This window comes from Moschus berezovskii, chromosome Y, assembly GCF_049115385.1.
Source record: "Moschus berezovskii isolate FMDL1 chromosome Y, NW_MosBer_1.0, whole genome shotgun sequence".
NCBI lineage: Eukaryota > Metazoa > Chordata > Mammalia > Artiodactyla > Moschidae > Moschus > Moschus berezovskii.
This window is the reverse complement of record NC_142489.1, coordinates 41,361,151-41,384,892: the sequence shown is the minus strand read 5'-3', so window position 1 is coordinate 41,384,892 and position 23,742 is coordinate 41,361,151. Positions and strand designations below refer to the sequence as shown.

Below are 23,742 nucleotides of genomic sequence, written 5' to 3'. Positions count from 1 at the left end.
ACTGAAGTTGGACAAGAATCCAGCTCACCCAGGATATGATAAATTGGACAATGCCCTCCCATCTTTAGCCTTCAACATATATTTATTAATTTTTAAAAATTTATACTTTGGCCACCTGTTGCAAAGGGCCAACTTGTTGGAAAAGACCCTGATGTTGGGAAAGATTGAAGGCAGGAGGAGAGGAGATGACAGAGGATTCCATGGCTGGTTGACAACATCGACTCAATAGACACGAGTTTGAGCAAACTGCGGGAGTTGGTGATGGACATGGAGGACTGGCATGCTGCATTCCATGGGGTTACAGAGTCAGACACGAATGAGTGACTGAAAAATTTCTTGCTGTGCTGGGTCTTGGCTGCTGTGTGAGTGTGGTCTCAAGCTGAGGTGTGCGGGCTTCTCATTGAGGCAGCTTCTCTTGTTGGGGAGTACAGACTCAGTAGTTGCAGGGCACGCATTTACTTACTCCACACCACATGGTATCTTCCCAGGTCGGGGATCGAGCCCGAGTTCCTTGCCTTGCAAAGGTAGACTCTTAGCCACCGGACCACCAGGGAAACCCCTCTTCATAACCTTCAAACCAGAGGTGCACCCTGTCCACTCTCCTGCCTTCCAGAACTACAGGATGGATCCCATCAGCTTCCATGTGTTAGCACCACCCCCTCACAGAGCCTGTGGTGGAAGGGTTTCTCGTAGAGGCAAGGGTGGCTTTTTCTCAACAACCCACGAAGCAGGGGTTCAGCACAGGTTTACGGCTCTTGCTGAATTTGCCACACGCGCCCAGTGGAATGAAGGAGCTGGATTTGCTTAGTCAGCAGGATGATCCAGGGTGTAAGGAAGCAAAGCCCACAGCCGCCCTTGTGTATAACACCGCAAACACGAGCCAAGTCACAGATTTCCCAGGCCGTCCTCTGCATTCAGGCGTGCAATTAATATGCATGGAAGGGTGACAATCTCACATGCGTTTCCTGGGATGGTTAGCAGCACCTGGCCATAAAAACTAATGTGTGCTGAGCCTGGGCCATCTAAACGGAGAACAACATGTACTCAGCTGACTCGGTCTGTGTCCACTGTGCTGTTGAGACCTTGCCCTCCCCCGATTAGTCACGATTCAGGACTCAGCTGTTTGAGCAGGTCTGGGTGACCTCCCTACTCACACTTGGCAATTGACTTTTGACCATCAGCAACGCTCTAGGTACAGGAAAGCTTCACTTTGCTTTCTCTATTTAACTTTTACTTGAGGAAAGGTTATAGAACTGATGACTTGGAACTGTGGTGCTGGAGAAGACTCTTGAGAGTCTTTGGACAGCCAGGAGATCCAACTGGTCCATCCTAAAGGAAATCAACCCTCCTATTTATTGGAAGGACTGATGCTGAAGCTGCAATATTTCTGGTCACCTGATGGGAAGGACTGACTCATTGGAAAATACCCTGATGCTGGGAATGATTGAAGGTTGGAGGAGAAGGGGGAGACAGAGGGTGAGATGGTTGGATGGTATCACCGACTCGATGGACATGGGTTTGAACAAACTCCGGGAGATGGTGAAGGACAGGGAAGCCTGGTGTCCTGCAGTCCATGAGGTGGCAAAGAGTTGAACACAAATGAGCAACTGAACAATAACAAATATAATCCTGAGAAGGTGCAGAAATGTAACAGGAAGGCTCTACCTTGAATCCTTCACTCACTGGTTGCATGTCACGGCCCTGCAGTACAGGGCCACACTTGGAAGGAAATGGGTCCAGACCCGGCTGCGTGTGCAGTGTCATAGTGTTTGATTTCAAGGGCCTTTCTGTGTAACCACCACCGCGGTCAAGAGCCACAAGCGTGTTCCAACACCACCAGCACCTCCCTTGGGCCATGTTACTGGCCCATCATCTCCTCCCTGGACTGAGATATAAATGGTATCTCATCCAGGATGTGATCCTTGGGAGTGTGACTTTTTTTTTTTTTTCCAAACTGCAGAAGCCCCTTGAGACCTATTCAAGCCTTTGGGTATTACCCACTTTATGAGTCACTCTCCACCTTAGGAACTTCCCTGGTGGCTCAGACAGTAAAGCGTCTGCCTGGAAGGTGGAAGACCTGGGTTCAATCCCTGGGTCAGGAAGATTCCCTGGAGAAGGAAATGGTAACCCACTCCAGTACTCTTGCCTGGAAAATCCCATGGACAGAGAGAGGAGCCTGGTAGGCTACAGTCCATGAGGTCGCAAAGAATCGGACATGACTTCAGTTTACTTCACTTCACCTTATGAGTCATTCAGTGTGTCTGACTCTTTTTGACCCCATGGATTGTAATAGCCCACCAAGCTCCTCTGTCCATGGGATTCTCCAGGCAAGAACACTGGAGCGGGTTGCCATTTCCTTCTCCAGGGGAATTTTCCCGACCCAGGGATCAAACGTGGGTCTCCTACATTGCACGAAGTTTCTTTAGTATCTGAGCCACTAGTTAGGTCCCGGCTGAGCCATGATTTGACCCTCGTGGCTTGGGCATATTATCAACAGTCTATTGAAAAAAAATGATAATCTATTCCTTCTCATGGCTGAATGGCGGAACACTGAAAAAAAATCAGTCCCTCAGTTTTTACTTTTTGGAACCCCATGGACTGTAGCCCACCAGGCTCTTGTGTCCATAAAATTCTCCAGGTAAGAATACTGGAATGGGTTGCCATGCCTTCCTCCAGGGGATCTTCCTGACCCAGGGATTGAACCTGGGTCTCTTGTATCACAAACAGATTCTTTGCTGTCTGAGCCAACAGGGAAGTTCCCACACTTGTTTTTAACCTGTTCTTTCTCATTGCTGAGCAGTGGAACACTGTTAAGCACTAAGACCTAACACTTCCTGTTGACAGAGGGCACCCCCACCCCTCCACCCCCCCCCCCCCCCCCCGCCCAGGCCTTCATGGGGAACACCTCCAGAGAGGCAAGGAAACTACTGATTATCAATGCATCACATACTGAGGATGGTTGTCCCTGCAGCTTGAACAAAAGCATGCTCCCTTGTCTTCCATCTCGGACAGAGTCTATCACATTGCTTCATGCTGTAGAGAAAGAGCAAATAACATCCAGAGCCAACCTAGCAATGGGATAAGGTTGGAGCCCATGGGCAGCGACATCCCAGATCAGATGTTTCCTGAGGCCAGAAGAGTCACGTGGTCCATGGGATAGAAAGCTTGGGACCTTGGGAATGATCTGGGGAAATTTTACATCCTGCTGAAAGATTCAATACATGAGTCCTCAAGATGAAAACTGGTACAGGAAACCTATGGCATATTCCTCTCTGAAAAGATTGGAAGTCAGGGCTGTCTGTGTTACAGACATCCCCTCAATCACATGAGCACACTGGTACTCAGCACCAAGAATGAGAACCCTGGTAGGGTTCTGCTCCGTCACTGAGTCCCTTCCCTACAACAAAAATTGAGATGGTCTTAACTTCTGTCATGAGGCTGCGATCCCCAAAAGGGGCTAACGCCCAACCCAACAGAAATCCACCAGGCTCACCTGCCTCGGTCTGCTCACTCTACAACACAGACGGCCAGCTTGAAGGAGGTAACACACACGGATCAAATCATGGGAGTCCGCATTGTCAGGGGCTGGGGATAGGGGCACTAGAGAGCGTGTTCTTAATGGGTAAGGGGTCTCCTTCTGGGGTGACAGGAATGTTCTGGAGCTAGGCAGCAGTGAATGCTCTGTATATTCTGCCCACTGGAAGCACACACATGGACACATACACGCAGACCCACACACAGAGGCACACACTGACCACCCACCGCCCCCACAAGAGATACAGATCCCACAGTCACACTCACCCACACAGAGACGCCCCTCCAGAAAGATAACCACACCCACAGACCCCCCAAAGACACATACCTTCCAACACGCAGACCCCTTCCACAAAGTGAGACACATACCCACACACAGACCCCTACCACACAGAGAGACACACACCCACACACAGACACCCACACCCACAAAGACCCCTTCCACAGAGAGAGACATACACCCAGACACAGACACACACCCATACACAGAGACACTCTCACATAGACTGCTTCCACAGAGAGACACACTCACACACAGAGACACACACACACAGACCCCTTACACAAAGAGACATACACCCACACACAGACAACACCCACACACGGACTACTTCCACAAAGAGAGACACACACCCACACACAGAGACACACTCACACAAAGACTCACCCCCCTCACACACAGAGACTCCCCAACAGAGAGACACATACACAGACCCCCACCTGCAACAGATACACATTGCCACACAGAGAGACATACACAGAAACACACACACACAGACCCACATACACATACTCACAGGTTGGGCGCCCAAACTCCCTGCTCTTGGAGCCCTGCCCACTTTCTACTGGGGAAACATAATTCTAAAAAGGCTCATCGACTCCTAACTTCATCAATGCTGTTAAGAGTAAAGCAGTACCAAACATCCCCAGCCCAGCACACACAGAGATGTGTGCAATGTGCTGTCCCCGAGCACAGCCACAGAAGACGTGGGCTGACTGCCTCTCCAGCAGGGCGAGGTATGCATGGGCGCCTCCTGGGGTCTACTGGCTGTACCAAGAGGGAACCAAGGGCCGCCTGCATTTGCCACAATCCTGTCAAGGACCCTGAGGGGAACCTCTCCTTCCAGTCCGCTTCTGCAGGACCACACCCCTCCCCTTCTGCTTGGAGTTCACTCCTGAGCACCGAGGTGGGCTACACTGGCTTGGGGAGTCCTGGGAGCCACCCCTGTGGTTCTGAGCATCACCAGGAACCTGGATCTGCCCAGCAGGAGAGACCCTCGGATGTCTGCCAACATATCACCTCAGGGACACCGGATGCATCAGCAAACGTCCATCCCTCATGCTCAGGACTGCTCTTGAGGCATGCCTTCTTCTGAGCATTCACCATTACTTTAAGGGACTCTTCTCAGGACTCCAAGTTCTTATTTTTGAATTAAAAACAAGAAAAAAAATTTTTTTTAAACTAAATACAAAAAATGTACTCACTGGAATGAAACAGACACCGTTGTTTGGCTTCTACTGTGTGAGCATCCAGATTATTGTCTGTGCTCCACAATAAATAAATAAATAGGTAATAAATAGATAATAGATAAATAAATAATTTACTCATTCCTCCCACAAAGTTTTTTCTAGAAAATTATGTCATACAGGAAAACACAATGAGTCCCTCTTTTTCCTAAACTAGCACTGCTGCTGCTGCTGCTACTAAGTCACTTCAGTTGTGTCTGACTCTCTGCAACCCCATAGATGACAGCCCACCAGGCTCCCCCGTCCCTGGGATTCTTCAGGCAAAAACACTGGAGTGGGTTGCCATTTCCTTCAATTCATGAAGGTGAAAATTGAAAGTGAAGTCGTGTCTGACTCTTAACAACCTCATGGACTGCAGCCCACGAGACTCCTCCATGGGATTTTCCAGGCAAGAGTACTTGAGTGGGGTGCCATTGCCTTCCCCAACTCAACTTAAAATTTTCTAGTAAGCATGGTAAAAATAATAATAATAATAATAAAAAAGAAACCAGCAAAATTATTTTCATAAGATACATTTTATTTCATTCCATTATGGTGAAAATGTCCTCACTTCAACATGAATCAATATATTGGTATCACCTGACCTGTGCCTTTTTTGCTGGGTCTTTGGAATCCAGGGTGTGTCTTACACATTTAAATCACTCAGACAGCACACTTATGAACTCAGCCACACCTGTCTGGTTATTATACTCCTCTGGACAACAGCAGCTGTTAACTTATATGCAGGAAACTACCAGTTTTGGTGGGAATACCATTTTATTCTCAAATTTGGAAACCTATCATTAAACAAACAGACAAAACTTTTCTTTTTTAAATGAAAAGATGTTTAGCTGCACAGGACATGAGATCTTAAGTTTCCTCAGCCATGGATTGAACGTGTGCACCTCTGCACTGGAAAATGTAGAGTCTTAACCACTGGACCCAGCAGGAAAATCCCAAACTTGAAAAACTATTGAAAAAAAAAAAAAACACAACTAACTAACAATGTATATCTAAAACACCTTATTGGGGCAATTTTCCAATTGAAAAGCTGCAGAAATGGTGATTTCTGAAAATTCCCTGACCATCACTCTGTGAAGTGGGGACACTACACAGAATAGAGAAACTGGGTTCCACTGGGGTCTGGCACTGATGTACTGCTGTACATATTAAGGAGAAAAGAAAAAAAGATCTCCGCCCCAGAAGACAAAGGAAGTCACGAATGATTATGAACACATTATAGTGTTGGGGAGACACTTGGGGAAGAAGCCGGAGGCAGCTTGATGCGAAACATTTGGAATTAATTCTCAACTGGAATCTTCAGCTAAATCGGAAACTTGACGCCTCCCTGTCAGTGACATTTTAACAAAGATCTTCCTTCAGAAAAAACTGATTCTACTTTGTATCAACTGCATTAATGTTCCCCATGCAATACTGACAGCACTGAATGTGTTTCAAAAACTTCAGGCCAACTCCAGTGCTAACTCTGTGTCTGACTCTCTGTGACCCCATGGATTCTCCAGGCAAGAACACTGGAGTGGGTTGCCATGCCTTCCTCCAGGGTATTTTCCTGATTCAGGGATTGAACCCACGTCTCTTATAAGTCTCCTGCATTGGCAGGAGAGTTCTTTACCGCTAGTGCCACCTGGGAAGCTTTAGACCAGTTAACATTTTTAACCTCCACTGCACTGTTTGGTTTATAGGATTTTAGTTCCATGAACAGGTACTGAACCTGGGCTCTGAGCAATGAAACCACCAAGTCCTAACCACTGGACTGCCAGAGAAGTCCAAGCGATTTTTTGTTTGATGGAGATCAGTCCTGAGTGTTCATTGGAAGGACTGATGCTGAAGCTGAGACTACAATCCTTTGGCCATCTGATGTGAAGAGCTGACTCAATTGAAGTGACGCTGATGCTTGGAAAGATTGAGGCAGGAGGAGAAAAGGATGACAGAAGATGAGGTGGACATGGAACAACAGACTGGTTCCAAATAGGAAAAGGAATACATCAACTTTGTATATTGTCACCCTGCTTATTTAACTTATATGCAGAGTATATCATGAGGAATGCTGGGCTGAAAGAAGCACAAGCTGGAATCAAGATTGCCGGGAGAAATATCAATAATCTCAGAAATGCAGATGACACCATACTTATGGCAGAAAGTGAAGAGGAACTTAAAGGCCTCTTGATCAAAGTGAAAGAGGAGAGTGAAAACGTTGGCTTGAAACTCAATATTCAGAAAACAAAGATCATGGCATCTGGTCCCATCACTTCATGGGAAATGGAGAAACAGTGTCAGACTTTATTTTTTTGGCTCCAAAATCACTGCAGATGCTGATTGCAGCCATGAAATTAAAAGACACTTACTCCTTGGAAGGAAAGTTATGACCAACCTAGATAGTATATTAAAAAGCAGAGACATTACTTTGCCAGCCAAGGTCCATCTAGTCAAGGCTATAGTTTATCCAGTGATCATGTATGAATGTGAGAGTTGGACTGTGAAGAAAGCTGATCGCTGAAGAATTGACGCTTTTGAACTGTGGTGCTGGAGAAGACTCTTTCGAGTCCCTTTGACTGCAAGGAGATCCAACCAGTCCTTTCTAAAGGAGATAGATTCTGGGTGTTCATTGGAAGGACTGATGCTGAAGCTGAAACTCCAATACTTTGGCCACCTCATGCGACAAGTTGACTCACTGGAAAGAAGTCTGATGCTGGGAGGGATTAGGGGTAGGAGGAGACGGGGACGACAGAGAATGAGATGGCTGGATGGCATCACCAACTCTGTGGACATGAGTTTGAGTGAACTCCGGGAGTTGGTGATGGACAGGAAGGCCTGGCGTTCTGTGATTCATGGGGTCACAAAGAGTCAGTCACGACTAAGTGACTGAACTGACTGAACTGAGGTGGTTGGATGGTATCACCGACTCAATGGACATGAGTTTGAGTAAACTCTGGAGTTGGTGATGGACAGGGAGGCCTGTCCTGCTCCATGGACTGGACAACTTACTATGTGTTACCTTAAACATACACTGGGCAAAAGTAAGCATGACTTACCCAAAAGCTTTTATGGATCAGAAATATATATTAGCCACTCTGGGTTAAGCATGCACTGAGGGTCAAAGTCAGTAACCTTAACTCAAATTTCCTTCCTGATAACATATAATTTTCAAGAACATTGCTATTATTCCTGCCATAGTTGATTCATCATGGTCGATAATCTCTCACTCAGAGGCTTCTAGAATTCCTGATGAAAACCACAGAAGCTCACAGAACCTAAACAAGTCCCCTTTGATTTCTTAAGGGGAGGCAGAATTTCCAGAATTCCAAGAAACTGTGATGTTTCCTGAGAGATTAAACATAAATGAAAAAGCAATATATCTTATGCAAATACGCACTTTGTCTACTCCAGAACTCAAAGTGTAATTCCCCTTCTTGTTCCACTTCAAGGGAAAGATGGGACATTTTTGTTGGCCTAAGGTGCTGGCCAGGTTACCAGGTACATTAAAACCAAAGAGAGAAAGCAGGGTGACTTCTGAGACCTGCTCGGTCTGTAACCCAGATGATGACAATTGAAAGCAATCCCTCCTCCAACCCTAACACGAGGGAGGCTGGCCAGGAGGACTTACCATCCTCTGTTCATATTCCTGCAAAACCATCATAGGTACCCATAGCCAATAGTCTTCTGTCACTCTGTGGGTCAGAAACACACACCAACACTAATTACATTTTAGAGCCTGCACGCAGGCATTCTTTCCCTGAGCAGGGGTCAAACTCATGGCCCCTGCAATAGAGGTGCAGACTCCTCACATCTGGACCACCAGGGGAGTCTCATGCTTCCCTCTCCCAAAATCATCATAAGGCCGTGGGGGCAAGGAAAACACGGAGCACCCTATCACCACTGACGACATCAACAAAAGACACCATAAGAAAAATTACTGTGTGACTTCAGGAGACCTAGGCGAGCTTTGAAAAATAGCTGCAGATACTTTGACGAGAGATGAAATGACAAGATGTACAGAAACATGATAAACTGTTGGTGGGAAAGCAAACTAGGACAGCCACTATGGAGAACAGTGAGGAGAGTCTTTAAAAAACTGTAAATAGAACTGCCATATAACCCAACAATCCCACTGCTGGGCATACACACCAAAGAAACCAGAATTTAAAGAGACATGTGTACCCCAATGTTCACCACAGCACTGTTTATAATAGCCAAGACATGGAAGCAACCTAGATGTCCATCAGCAGACAAATAGATAAGAAAGCTGTGGTACATATACCTATGGAATATTAATTAGCTAGTAAAAAGAATTCATTTGAATCGGTTCTAATGATATGGATGAAACTGGAACCTATTATATAGGTTCCAAATAGGAAAAGGCGTACGTCAAAGCTGTATATTGTCACTCTGCTTATTTAACTTATATGCAGAGTACATCATGAGAAATGCTGGGCTGGAGGAAGCACAAGCTGGAATCAAGATTGCAGAGAGAAATATCAATGACCTTAGATATGCAGATGACAGCACCCTTATGGAAGAAAGTGAAGAAGAACTAAAGAGCCTCTTGATGAAAGTGAAAGAGGAGAGTGAAAAAGTTGACTTAACTAAGCTCAACATTCAGAAAACTAAGATCATGGCATCTGGTCCCATCACTTCATGGCAAATAGATGGGGAAACAGTGGACACAGTGGCTGAGTTTATTTTTCTGAGCTCCAAAATCACTGCAGATGGTGATTGCAGCCATAATTAAAAGATGCTTGCTTCTTGGAAAGAAAGTTATGACCAACCTAGACAGCGTATTAACAAACAGAGACATTACAAACAGATTTTTGGACTTTGTGAGTGAAGGCGAGGGTGGAATGACCTAGAGAATAGCATTGACCCATGTATTATCATATGTGAAACAGATCACCAGTCCAGGTTTGATGCATGAGACAGGGTGCTCAGGGCTTGGTGCACTGGGATTACCCAGAGGGATGGGATGGAGAGGGAAGTGGGAGGGGTTTCAGAATGGGGAAAACATGTACATCCGTGGCTGATTCATGTCAATGTATAGCAAAACCACTACAATATTGCAAAGTAATTAGCCTGCAATTAAAATAAATAAATTAAAAAAATAAAATTGAAACCAGAAAAAAAAATAAACTGTATAGTCCAAAAAGAAAAATAAAAAATAAGAACGTGATAAAGTTAAAGTGAAAAGATGCTGGAGAACTGTGTGTGTGTGCGGGCACAGATGTTGAAGGTTGGGTGGGAAGTCAGCGTCTCCTTTGGCACACCTCACAGGGTACCCCCACATAACAGGTTCCCCGATAAAGCTGCCAGATTCCTCCTCCTGACATGCAGCTTACTGAACACCATCCCACTGGCAGTCCTCCTGGACCCACAATCCTATCCCCTTCCTGGGGTCGGCCCCAGGTCCTTCCAATGCTACAAGCCCTTGCTGAAGCCACAGACACCGCACAGGTGTCCCTAACGGCGTCTGGGAGGGAGGCAGCTTACGTTCCAGTCCAGCAAACTGACATCTTTGTTACTGGGGACATCGTGGCCCCCCTCCCGGATACAGTGCCTTAGCACCAAGTGCGTGGGAGCCCCCACTGCTCTTTTCATTCAGGTTCCATATCCTGGCGGTCGAATCTCCAGGCCTGCGCAAGAAACACACCGGGCACTCAAGCTCCTGGTCCCAGAGCAAGAAACACACACCACTACTTGTCGCCTGGCTGGGTCTCCATGCTTTTAACGTCGCTGCACAAAAAAAAAAAAAAAAAAAAAATCAACATACTTTTCTCTTCCCAATCGTAGGTACCCTTAATCATTTTAAATGTCTGCACATAGCTTTTCACATGGCTGAGAAAACAGCTGAATAAGGACTTTTGCACAGTCTTAGACACCCCAAGGGTTTCCCCCGCTCAGAGCCCTGCTCTGTACACTCTAAGAAGATTCCACACAAGATATAGGAAGGGAGTGTCTGTCAAAGGAGGAAAGACTGGGACACCTGGACCCCAGCAACCCCCAACCTGACCCTGGAGGACTCAGACCCGTGGACCCTGGGAATCCCCCAATCTGACTCTTGAGTCCTTGGATACCTGGGCCCTGGGAACCCCCCAACCTGTTCCTGGAGGACTTGGAAACCCAGACATTGGGCACCCCCCAACCTGCCCTGGAGGACTCATACCCCTGGACCCTTGGCAGCCCCCACCCGACCCTGGAGGACTCAGACACCTGGACCCCAGGGACCCGCTCCACTAACCTGATCCTAGAGAACTCAGACACATGGACCCTGGGCATCCCCAGCCTGACCCTGGAGGACACTGACACCTGGACCCCGGGGACCCCCCAACTTGAGCCTAGAGGACTTGGATATCCAGACCCCGGGCACCCCCCGGCCTGACCCCTTATCCAGAAGCCAAGAGGTCACTGACAGGGTTCCAGGCACAAATGAATACCTCGGATTCATGGCCCCGAAGGAAAGTGGCTTTGCTGGGTGGGATTTCCATGTCTCCGTCTATTTCCATTGGTTTCGAATGATTATCTGTCATGGGAAACAGGACAGGACATGTGTCTGACTGACACAGAAGAAACCCATCCATCCTCAGGGCATGTTAGCTTCACAGACAACTTCCTCCACTGCACTGCCAGTTCACTTGTGATTATTGTAACCAGGTGATGGCTTCTGTTTAAGCTTCTGTGAAGCCACACTTCTTCATAGTCTCCAAATTTGATAGGGGAATTAAAAACTGGTGTTTATTCTTTGTAACTAGGGCCAGGCTCATAGGTAATAGCAACGGGAATAAGACTGGACACAAACAACAGACAGCTGTCTCGTGAGCCAAATTTGAAGGTTCCTTCTTTCTCTTTTATTTCTACAGTATAAAGAAGCATAGTTTGTTACATTTTCCTAAGAAGTCAATGAGGAGAAGGGGACGACAGAGGATGAGACGGTTAGATGCTGTCACCGACACAATGGATGTGAGTTTGAGCAACCTCCAGGAGATGCTGATGGACAGGGAAGACCAGCATGCTACAGGCCATGGGGTCTCAAAGAGTCAGACACCACAGAATGAAGAACAGCAACACAAGTGAAATTAGGAGTTCCTGAATACCAAAGGCTATCTAACTCTTTCTTATATGCCTAGAACTTAAGTTGTGTTGTTGCTGTTTAGTTGCTAAGTCATGTCTGACTCTTTGTGAGCTAACTTCTCTGTCCATAGGGCTTCTCCAGGCAAAAATACTGGAGTGGGTGGACGTTTCCTCCTCCAGGGGATCTTCCCAACCCAGGGATCAAGCCCGCATCTCTTAATGTCTCCTGCACTGTCAGATAAGATATTTACTGGTGAACAACTCAAACGTTGCTGCTAGAATGCAAGTTACAATTGAAATGACAGTGGGAATAATTGAGATATATATAAAGCTTTCTCATCAAAAGTTCCTTCTGTTGAAGGGACAAGTGATTTCACAAGACATCTTCCTGAGGTGTCACCTCCTTACCTATGAAGCTCCCACATGGACATGCCGTCTTACAGAAGGGTCACCACCAATAGCCCCTCAGCCTGCAAACAACCTCACAGTCTTGGGATTCTTGCTATTTTCTTACTGGAGCCAAGTGTGTTCCAGGCTTTTGAAGCCATGCAGACACACCGCAGATGACCCAACAGGGACTCCAGTTTGTGAAAGGGTGGTGGTGACAAGTCATGGGAAATGCCACCCAGAAGAGACTCATCCTGGATTGTGCGGTAATGTTAAGACACTCAGTCAAATGCCCGACTCTTTGCCACCCCATGGACTGTAGTCTGGCAGGCTCCTCTGTCCATGGGATTTTCCTAGGCAGGAATACTGGAGTGGGTTGCCATTTCCTCCTCCAGGGGAATCTTTCTGACCCAGGGATTGAACCTGGGTCTCCCACACTGCAGGCAGATGCTTTACCATGTGAGCCCCCAGCAAAGTCCTGAAAATGGACCCATTTTTTTCTCTTCTATGCAGCACAAGAAAGGAGGTTCTTGAAGGTCAGGATGAAGTCTAACTTCAGACTCGGTAAATCTGGCTGAAGCTGCCTTTTAACAAGAGCATGTGGGACAGAGTAGAAGTTGGAAAATAGTGGACACTGTATGCGTGTGTCTCCGGGTGGCGGGGGGGAGTTGGTGGCCAGCCTTCAGGGGGGAAGTAACCCGACTACAGAGGCCCCCTCAAATGAAGAAAGATCTGGGAGCTTCCAGTGCACCTTGAGGTGTGCACCTGTCTCCATGTGGCTATGCTTCCTTGGTGTTTTAGATTGAAAGACGTGGTGGAGTTTAAAAGTTTGCAAGATTTCTGTCACGGTAGTAGGTAGCTAAGATTTCTCAAGGCTCACCAATTACACTTCCTTTCTGGGGTGGAAGGTGAAGAAAACAGGGACGTTCACCTTCTGGGCCTGTAGCTGAAGCAAACAAGGACGTTCACCTTCTTCCTGTTTCATTTTTAGCACCTTTATGGAGAGACACCATGGGACTGGGCAAGCCCACGAATTATGTGTGGGCACAAGCCACGTTATGTTTTCTTCTCATTTCCTGGCCCCCGGTCCTTGTGAACCTTGTGAAAAATGATTATCGGAAGGTCATTTGATTAGGCACTGCACAGACTGTTCTTGAAGCCGTCCTGCATGGCAGCCTGTCCTTCTCTCTGCCCAGCGGTAGAACCGTGTCCCGACTCCAGTGGGGAGACGCCTCGGCCTGGAGATGACAATCTTCCCCTTGGGAGTGCACAGTGGCTCAGAGGGTAGGGGCATTCTAAATAGGGAGTCTTACATGCACGGACACATAGGCACACTCTGAACATAGAACTTCCTTGAAGCTGTCTCTGAATTTGTAAGCAGAAGGTTCTCTGGCCTTCCCTGGTGGCTCGGACAGTAAGGAATCTGATTACTAGTGCAGGCGACTCAGATCCAATGCCTGGGTCAGGAAGATCCCCTGGAGAAGGGAATGGCTACCCACACTCCAGTGTTCCTGCCTGGAGCATCCAATGGAAAGAGGAGCCTGGTGAGCTACAGTTCATGAGCTTGTAAAGAGTTGGATATAACTGAGCAACTGTACTCTCTAACTTGAGTCTCTCTGCCTTATTTGGTACACACTTTTGGGCTTTAGCTAATAGGAACTCTGCTGTAACCAAGCGTATAAGCCAGCATTCACTATGTGGGCCTGGTGACCTCTCAAAGACCATGGGCTATGAATGTCATGTCAGAATCCATCCACAGGGCAGGATAGTGCACGGGGCCTCCAGAGACAAGACCCTCCTGAGCCGGCAGTGTTCACATGGCAGCACGACCACCTTTACGCCAAGTGAGTTGTCAGAGCAGCAGAACTCCTACAACTGAGGATGTGCAGGTATTAGAAAATCACATTATCGATACCATGTGTAAAATTAGACTGCCAGCAGGAACGTGTTGGCGCTTTCCACGTGGAGCTTGTGGTAAAGAACCCGCCTGCCCATGCAAGAGACAGGGATTCAATTCCTGGCTTGGGAAGAACCCCTGGGCAGAGGAAACGGTGACCCGCTCCAGTATTGTTGCCTGGAGAAGTGTGTGGACAGAGAAGCCTGGCGGGTGACAGTCCACAGGAGTTGAGAAAGAGGCGGAATTGGCAGAAGTGCCTTTGTGCATACACATGCATGGGAATATGCTGTTGTGATGCAGCGAGCTCTGTGAACAACCTAAAGGGATGAGATGGGCTGGGAGGGAGCTTCAAGAGGGAGGGGACATGTGTATCATGTGTATACCTATGGCTGATTCACGTTGATGGATGGCAGGGGGCCTATGTATACCTAAGCAGACGCTGGTGTTAACAGAAGAAACCAACACAATACTGCACATTAATTATTCTCTAATTAAACAAACAAACCACGTCTAAGCATTTCAATGGGAAAATCAGAGCAAAAAGGCCTGCTGAATGGAGAGTAAGCTAACGCTAGCCAAAGCCTGCAGGACACCTTCCAGTGGACCCAGCTAGACTCGGAGGACACCAGAGAAGCCCGCCGGACCGGGCACCCCTCACTCACTGATGGCATGTGCTGCTTTCTCCTCCTGGTTGATGGTGGCCTCACCTTTTTTAGTGGGTTCTACTGCGAAACGGCCACGGGGGCCACTGTCATGGCTACTGCCGCTGCTGCTGCAGCCATGGTCTCCTGCTGTTGGGCAAGCTTCTTCTGGAAGACCTGCTGCCACATTTGCACCACGTCCGGCATCACCATGCCCATCAGGGACAGGGACACTATGGGTTGTCCATCAAACACCGTGCCAACCTGAGGACAGAGCCCCAGGGATGGGGGTGGGTCAGCTATGGCTGGTTTTCTCTTGGCTCGGAAATGCAAGTCCCTTTTTCTCCGGGGAGGCGTGGGGGGCTGGCCTGGACTGGGACTGGGAAGGGGTGGCCCATAGACACCCAGCACTTGGTCAATAGCAACGTGAACCCAGACGTGAGGGGCCCACCCCAAACCTCCTATTTCCCATCACGACTGGAGGGCTGCAGTGGTCTCAATGGAGTGGGGTGATCCTGGTCCTCAGGGTGGGGGTGAAGCTGGGAAAATCTGGAGGCATGTCTGGTGGTCACGACTGTTTAGGTTACAGGTGACATGTAGTGGGGAGGGACAAGAGATGCCACGCAACATCCTCCAGTTCACAGGATGCCCCCTACTCCACCCCCAGAGAGGAACGGTGTGATCCTCAAGAGTGGAGGGTGTGGAGTGAGAGAACCCCACACTTGCTGGATACTCTTGACAAGTCTCTGGCTCAAGCTAGAAATTCCTGCCACCCCCAACCCCAATCAATGTCTGACTCATAGCATAACTGTCCTCTGACTTTATCAAACACATGTACTGCCATGTGAAGTGACTTCCAAGGACTCAGGGTACAGAAGAACACAGCCATGATATTGTTAAGGATGGCACCGCTGAGTTACCACACCTATTTCCTCAGCTTCCTCTGAATCTCCTAGTTTCCATCAACCATGAAAAAACAAAAAACCTTCCTACCCACTTAGAAAACACAGGGGAGAGTGAGAGAGTTCTTTCCTGAGAAGGTGCTCTGATTATTAGAGTCACATGAAGCTCAGGGCCTCTCACCGTGTCTGCTAGATGTTCAGACAGGTTTTAGACCATTTTTTCCTCATAAGTCAGTAAGAACTGAAGAATGTAGTTATCAAATACATAGTAATTAGAATGAAAAAGCACCACAACTGACTACCAGTTACTACAAGATATTTAAAAATTAGAAAACAACAGAAAACAATGTAGATAACATTGTTAAAAGAAGCCACCCTCATCTCCTTATTCTGCCAATGGAGTAGCCAGTGTTGACCGGCTAGCCAGCCAGCTTTTATGTCACCTTCTTTGTACATTCATGTTCCAGGTGGACAACGATTTTCTAAAAGGTAGTAACTGCACAGAGTAATAAAATAGTTCCTTGCTTAAACTCTAAATGCATACCATCTCATTTGTAACAACCAGAAAGCTAATTGACAAATGAGATGACCTTTCAGTCTCCTCTAGGCAATGCTGGATTTTGAATTGTCAAAGGAGAGAAGGTATGGAAATGAAAGACATGGAAACTGGGTGTGTATGTGTGGATATGTGTGTGTGTGTCTGTATGTGTGTGTGTGAAAGTGAAAGTCACCCAGTCATTTCTGAGATTTGCAACCCCTTCTCCAGGCCAGAATCCTGGAGTGGGGAGCTGTTCCCTTCCCCAGGGGATCTTCCTAATCCCAGGATTGAACCCAGGTCTCCTGCACTGCAGGTGGATTCTTTACCAGCAGAGCCACCAGGGAAGTCCAAGAATACTGGAGTGGGTAACCTATCCCTTTTCCAGTGGATCTTCCTGACCCAGGAATCAAATATGGGTCTCCTGCATTGCAGGCAGATTCTTTACCAGCTGAAAATTCTTTGCCTTTATAAGGGAAGCTCGTAAGTGTGTGTGTGTGTGTGTGTGTGTGTGTGTGTGTGTGTGCGCGCGCGCGCTCACGGGTGTATGTCTCTGGGTATGTGTGTGTATGTGTGCCTGTGTCGGTATGTATGTGTATATGTGTATCTGTTATGTGTGTGTGTGTTGGGAAATCCAATCATGGTATTGCATTATCTGAGAGCTGGGGTCCTGTATTCCTATCCCCACATGTGTTTTGTGGGGGAAAAAAGAGAATTAAATAGGGTCACATTGCCAGTGGAAGATCCTGGGCACCCGATGTAAGAAAAGGAAAGAGGAGCTTGCCAGCTGTCAGGCAGGAAAGCCCACAGTGTTGGCAGAGAGCAGGGTATTCTCCAAGGTGCAAGGTTTTGGAAAATGGCAAAGGAATGCACTTGAGAGAACGTGAGGTATGCTACTTCTATGATCCTAAAAGCTGAAGAGAAAGTGAAAGTAAATGCCACGAAGAAGACAGGCTTGCAAGGACGAGACAGGGGAAGAACAGGCGGAGGAAAGTGTAGAAGGGTTCAGGGAGATGGGTTGGATTGTGGAGTGACCGTGGGAGTGGACTTCTGGTGGTAAAAGTGAGGGTGCGTGTGGCCACTGAACAATGTCAGCTGTGGTGGATGCATTGGAACAGAAAACGGGGACTTGGAGCAGAGTGGCGTGTTGGATGGAGTGGGCGGGTGTGGGTTAATGGGGGCGGGACAAAGGGGAAAGGTCAGCAAGTGCAGTTACAATCAGAAGAACTCAGACCGAGACTCTGGGAAGACCCAGAAGACACAGGAGGTCCCGGAATCCTCACAGGACAGTCCCCAGATGGAAGCAAAGCAGATGGGAAGGGGATCTGTCTTGATCCCTCATCTTTTATCTTTAAAATGGTTTAGTTCAGTTCATTTCAGTAGCTCAGTCATGTCCAACTCTTTGCTGCCCCCTAGAATGCAGCATGCCAGGCCTCCCTGTTCATCACCAACTCCCAGAGTTTACTCAAACTCATGTCCATTGAGTGGGTGATGACATCTAACCATCTCATCTTCTGTTGTCCCCTTCTCCTCCTGCCTTCAATCTTTCCCAGCATCAGTGCCTTTACAAATGAGTCAGCTCTTCTCATTAGGTGGCCAAAGTACTGGAGTTTCAACTTCAGCATTAGTCATTCCAATAAACACCCTGGACTGATCTCCTTTAGGTTGGACTGGTTGGATCTCCTTGCCATCCAAGGGACTCTCAAGAGTCTTCTCCAATACCACAGCTCAAAAGCATCTGTTCTTCGGTGCTCATCTTTCCTTACAGTTGAACTGTCACTTCCATACATGACTACTGGAAAAACCATAGCTTTGACTAGACGAACCTTTGTCAGCAAAGTAATATCTCTGCTTTTTAATATGCTCTTTGGGTTGGTCATAGCTTTTCTTCCAAGGAGCAAGCATCTTTCAATTTCATTACTGCAGTCACCATCTGCAGTGATTTTGGAGCCTCCCCAAATAAAGTCTCTCACTGTTTCCATTGTTTCCCCATCTATTTGTCATGAGGTGATGAGATCAAATGTCATGATTTTAGTTTTCGGAATGTTGACTTTTAAAAAAGGGTATAACCCATTTAAAAACTGCTATAAAATTTGTCCCTTTATGCAAGTGCCCTGATCTATAAAGAGGGAATATATTTAAGCAAATTGGGAGTGATTTAAATGTACACATCTGGTCCCAACCTCCTGGAGGCAGCTGTGCAGAGAGCGCTCTAACAAAGCCATCACTTTAAATAACCATCTTGAACTCAACAGTACTCATCTCATCACTTCGATCTTCTGGGAATGCCCTCGGTCAGGTTCACAAAAAACACAGATTCTATGCGAAATGACTCACAGAGTCTCTTTTCCACCAAACTGCTGAGAGACATCCAGGAGGAAGAGAGATTTCTGTGCCTGGGCATGCCGACGCCTGTTGTGAGACATGGCTGAGCCTTAAACAAGGCGGGTCTTACCTCCGAGGGTGCACTACACACGGATGTGTTTCAACACTTTTACCATTGTGTTTGCCCTCGGTGGCAGGCAGAATCCACAGATACAGAAGGGCTGATTGGCACCTGAGCACCCCCTGTGGATTTTGGAACCATCGCAGGTCTTGGAACAAATCCCCAGAGGATTCCAAGAGACAACCATGTAAATCAGAATCCTTTTCAATGCATCATGATTATCTCTTTATGGTGAACGGTGTTAGATTCCTGATCTCCAAAGAAGAAGATTTAGTTTCGGGGCCAGGGATCAGGCTTGATCACTCAAGAGCTTTTGTGTGGCAGAAGTTTTATTAAAGTATAAAATGGACCAGAGAAAGGTTCTGACACAGACATCAGAATGGGGACGAAGAGTGGCCCCCTCACTAGTGTTCAGTTCAGTGGCTCAGTTGTGTCTGACTCTTTGCAGCCCCAATGCGCTGCAGGACACCAGGTCTCCCTGTCCATCAGCAACTTCTGAAGTTTACTCAGACTCATGTCCATTGAGTAGGTGATGTCATCCAACCATCTCATCCTCATCATCCCCTTCTCCCACCTTCAATCTTTCCCAGCGTCACGGTCTTTTCAAATGAGTCAGCTCTTTGCATCAGGTGGCCACAGTATTGGAGTTTCAGCTTCAACATCAGTCCTTCTAAAGAACACCCAGGACTGATCTCTTTAGGATGGACTGGTTGGATCTCCTTGCTTTCCAAGGGACTCTCAAGAGTCTTCTCCAACACCACAGTTCAAAAGCATCCATTCTTCAGTGCTCAGCTTTCTTATAGTTCAACTCTCATATCCATACATGACCACTGGAAAAACCATAGCCTTGACTAGACGGAGTGTTACTAGTATTAGCAACGGAGCTATATCCTTTCTTATTAATTATTACAATAAATCAAAAGAATGTCTCAAGTCTGTGAAAACTTTACCAGATCCACTCCCATAATTTATGTTTTAAGGTAACAGGATTAGCCAGAGGTTTTCAGGAAGGAGAAACTGTCCTCAAGCAGGAGATACACTGTTGTTATATAATCCTTGCTGCTGCTGCTAAGTCACTTCAGTCGTGTCCGACTCTGTGCGACCCCATAGACGGCAGCCCACCAGGCTCCCCTGTCCCTAGGATTCTCCAGGCAAGACCACTGGAGTGGATTGCCATTTCCTTCTCGAATGCAAGAAAGTGAAAAGTGAAAGTGAAGTCTCTCAGTCGTGTCCGACCCTCAGTGACCCCATGCAGCCTTTTAGGCTCCTCCGTATATAATCCTTAGGACAGAATTTAAAATGAGCTGTTTATGTACTCATCAGTTCAGCTTAAAGAAAAAAAAATGTTTTAAATGACTAAGACTTAAGGAATGTTGAGGGGAAAAAAAAAATGCTTGTCCTTTCCTCCTCCTTGAGAATTTCAAGCCTCTATCTTCACCTCGAGAACCCCAGACCCCTTTCTCCTTCTCCTCCTCCTCCTCTGGGGACTCCGGACTTCGTATCAACCTGTCTAGGCATTGTCTCTTTCACTGATACCACCATGACCAACCAGTCCACAGCCGTCTACAGGTCCTCGAGAGCTGGCTTCTTGGGTATAACAACACTGGGATCCCCTGCTGGAGAAAAGGACAGCACAAAGGGAGAGGGGACCCTAGTGCACTGGGAGAGGCCATGAAAAACACCCTTCCTAAGGTCTTCCCAGAGTGCCCAGGCTCCCCGGGGCGGGGTGGGGTGGGGGGTGCTGCAGGACCTATGTCCTGCTCCCTCTGCCTCCCCAACCCCAGAAGGAGGGCCCACATCACCTCGTTGATGCTGATTTCGGCTTCAACATACTAAAGGCCCTTCTGCAGGATGGAGATGAGGGCAGTTGGTGTCACTAGCATCCCATTGAATTTGGACTGGCTGATATGGCTCTCGATAACAAATGTGAATGCTCAGTGGGAAAAACCTGCAGAAACACAGGGAGGTTGGGTGGGTGGGTAGGTGGATGGGGTTCCGTGAGCCCTGGACTTGTAGCAGGCACCCCCGGGGATTCAGACACCCCTAACGAGTATGGGATACGGTGGTAGGGACGTGGGCATAGGACAGCCGGCCTCTGGTGTGGGAGGTCATGGGCGGTGTTCCAGAGACAGACAGCAGACCAAGGTGTGCATGCATGAGTTCAGTTCAGTTCAGTCGCTCAGTCGTGTCCGACTCTCCGCGACCCCATGAATCACAGCACGCCAGGCTTCCCTGTCCATCACCAACTCCCGGAGTACACTCAAACTCATGTCCACAGAGTCGGTGATGCCATCCAGCCATCTCATTCTCCGTCGTCCCCTTCTCCTCCCACCCCCAAACTTTCCCAGCATCAGAGTCTTTTCCAGTGAGTCAACTTGTCGCATGAGGTGGCCAAAGTATTGCAGTTTCAGCTTTAGCATCAGTCCTTCCAATGAACACCCAGGATTGATCTCCTTTAGAATGGACTGGTTGGATCTCCTTGCAGTCCAAGGGACTCTCAAGAGTCTTCTCCAACACCACACTTCAAAAGCCTTGATTCTTCGGCTATCAGCTTTCTTCACAGTCCAACTCTCACATCCATACGTGACCAAGGGAAAAACCATTGCCTTGACTAGACGGACCTTGGTTGGCAAAGTAATGTCTCTGCTTTTTAATATACTATCAAGGTTGGTCATAACTTTCCTTCCAAGGAGTAAGCGTCTTTTAATTTCATGGCTGCAATCAGCATCTGCAGTGATTTTGGAGCCCCCCAAAATAAAATCTGACACTGTTTCCACTGTTCCCCCATCTATTTCCCATGAAGTGATGGGACCAGATGCCATGATCTTTGTTTTCTGAATGTTGAGCTTCAAGACAACATTTTCACTCTCCTCTTTCACTTCCATCAAGAGGCTTTTGAGTTCCTCTTCACTTTCTGCCATAAGGGTAGTGTCATCTGCATATCTGAGGTTATTGATATTTCTCCCAGCAATCTTGATTCCAGCTTGTGCTTCTTCCAGCCCAGCGTTCCTCATGATGTACTCTGCATATAAGTTAAATAAGCAAGGTGACAATATACAACCTTGACGTACACCTTTTCCTATTTGGAACCAGTCTGTTGTTACATGTCCAGTTCTAACTGTTGCTTCCTGACCTGCATACAGGTTTCTCAAGAGGCAGGTCATGTGGTCTGGGATTCCCATCTCTTTCAGAATGTTCCACAGTTTATTGTGATCCACACAGTCAAAGGCTTTGGCATAGTCAATGAAGCAGAAATAGATGCTCTTCTGGAACTCTCTTGCTTTCTCCATGATCCAGCGGATGTTGGCAATTTGATCTCTGGTGCCTCTGCCTTTTCTAAAACCTGCTTGAACATCTGGGACTTCACGGTTTGCATACCGCTGAAGCCTGGCTTGGAGAATTTTGAGCATGACTTTACTAGCGAGTGAGATGAGTGCAATTGTGCGGTAGTTTGAGCATTCTTTGGCATTGCCTTTCTTTGGGATTGGAATGAAGACTGACCTCTTCCAGTCCTGTGGCCAGCACTGAGTTTTCCAAATTTGCTGGCATATTGAGTGCAGCACTTTCACAGCATCATCTTTCAAGACTTGAAATAGCTCAACTGGAATTCCATCACCTCCACTAGCTTTGTTAGTAATGATGCTTTCTAAGGCCCCCTTGACTTCACATTCCAAGATGTCTGGCTCTAGGTCAGTGATCACGTTATCGTGACTATCTTGGTCATGAAGATCTTTTTGGTACAGTTCTTCTGTGTATTCCTGCCACCTCTTCTTAATATATTCTGCTTCTGTTAGGTCCATACCATTTCTGTCCTTTATCGAGCCCATCTTTACATGAAATGTTCCCTTGGAATCTCTAATTTTCTTGAAGAGGTCTCTTGTTTTTCCTATTCTGTTGTTTCCCTCTATTTCTTTGCATTGATCACTGAGGAAGTCTTTTGTATCTCTTCTTGCTATTCTTTGGAACTCTGCATTCAGATGCTTTTATCTTTTCTTTTCTCCTTTGCTTTTCGCCTCTCTTCTTTTCACAGCTATTTGTAAGGCCTCCTCAGACAGCCATTTCGCTCTTCTGCATTTCTTTTTCATGGGGATTATCTTGGTCCCTGTCTCCTGCACAACGTCACGAATCTCCGTCCAGAGTTCATCAGGCATTCTATTAATCAGATCTAGTCCCTTAAATCTATTTCTTACTTCCACTGTATAATCATAAGGGATTTGATTGAGGTCATATCTGAATGGTCTAGCGGTTTTCCCTACTTTCTTCAATTTAAGTCTGAATTTGGCAATAAGGAGTTCATGATTTGAGCCACAGTCAGCTCCTGGTCTTGTTTTCACTAACTGTATACAGCTTCTCCATCTTTGGTTGCAAAGAATATAATCAATCTGATTTTGGTGTTGACCATCTGGTGATGTCCATGTGTAGAGTCTTCTCTTGTGTTGTTGGAAGAGGGTGTTTGCTATGACCAGTACGTTCTCTTGACAAAACTCTATTAGCCTTTTCTGCTTCATTCCGTGTTCCAAGGCCAAATTTGCCTGTTACTCCAGGTGTTTCTTGACTTCCTACTTTTGCATTCCAGTCCCCTATAATGAAAAGGACATCTTTTTTGGATGTTAATTCTAAAAGGTCTTGTAGGTCTTCATAGAAGTGATTAACTTCGGCTTCTTCAGCATTACTGGTTGGGGCATAGGCCTGCAGCTGGTAAAAAAGCAGAGGCTTAAAATAAAAAGAAAGCAGAGGTTTTCCAGTACCATTATTATTATTATTATTTAAACAAATAACTTAATTAAAGAAAATATTTGGCTACCAAATGCTGC

The 23,742-nt window shown here is 46.9% G+C and overlaps 1 pseudogene; it reads right to left on the bottom strand.

Moving 5' to 3' along the window:
* LOC129557907 (F-box-like/WD repeat-containing protein TBL1Y) overlaps window positions 1–20,868 on the bottom strand; it is a 55,112-nt pseudogene extending 34,244 nt beyond the window's left edge.
* Window positions 20,869–23,742: the final 2,874 nt, after the last annotated feature.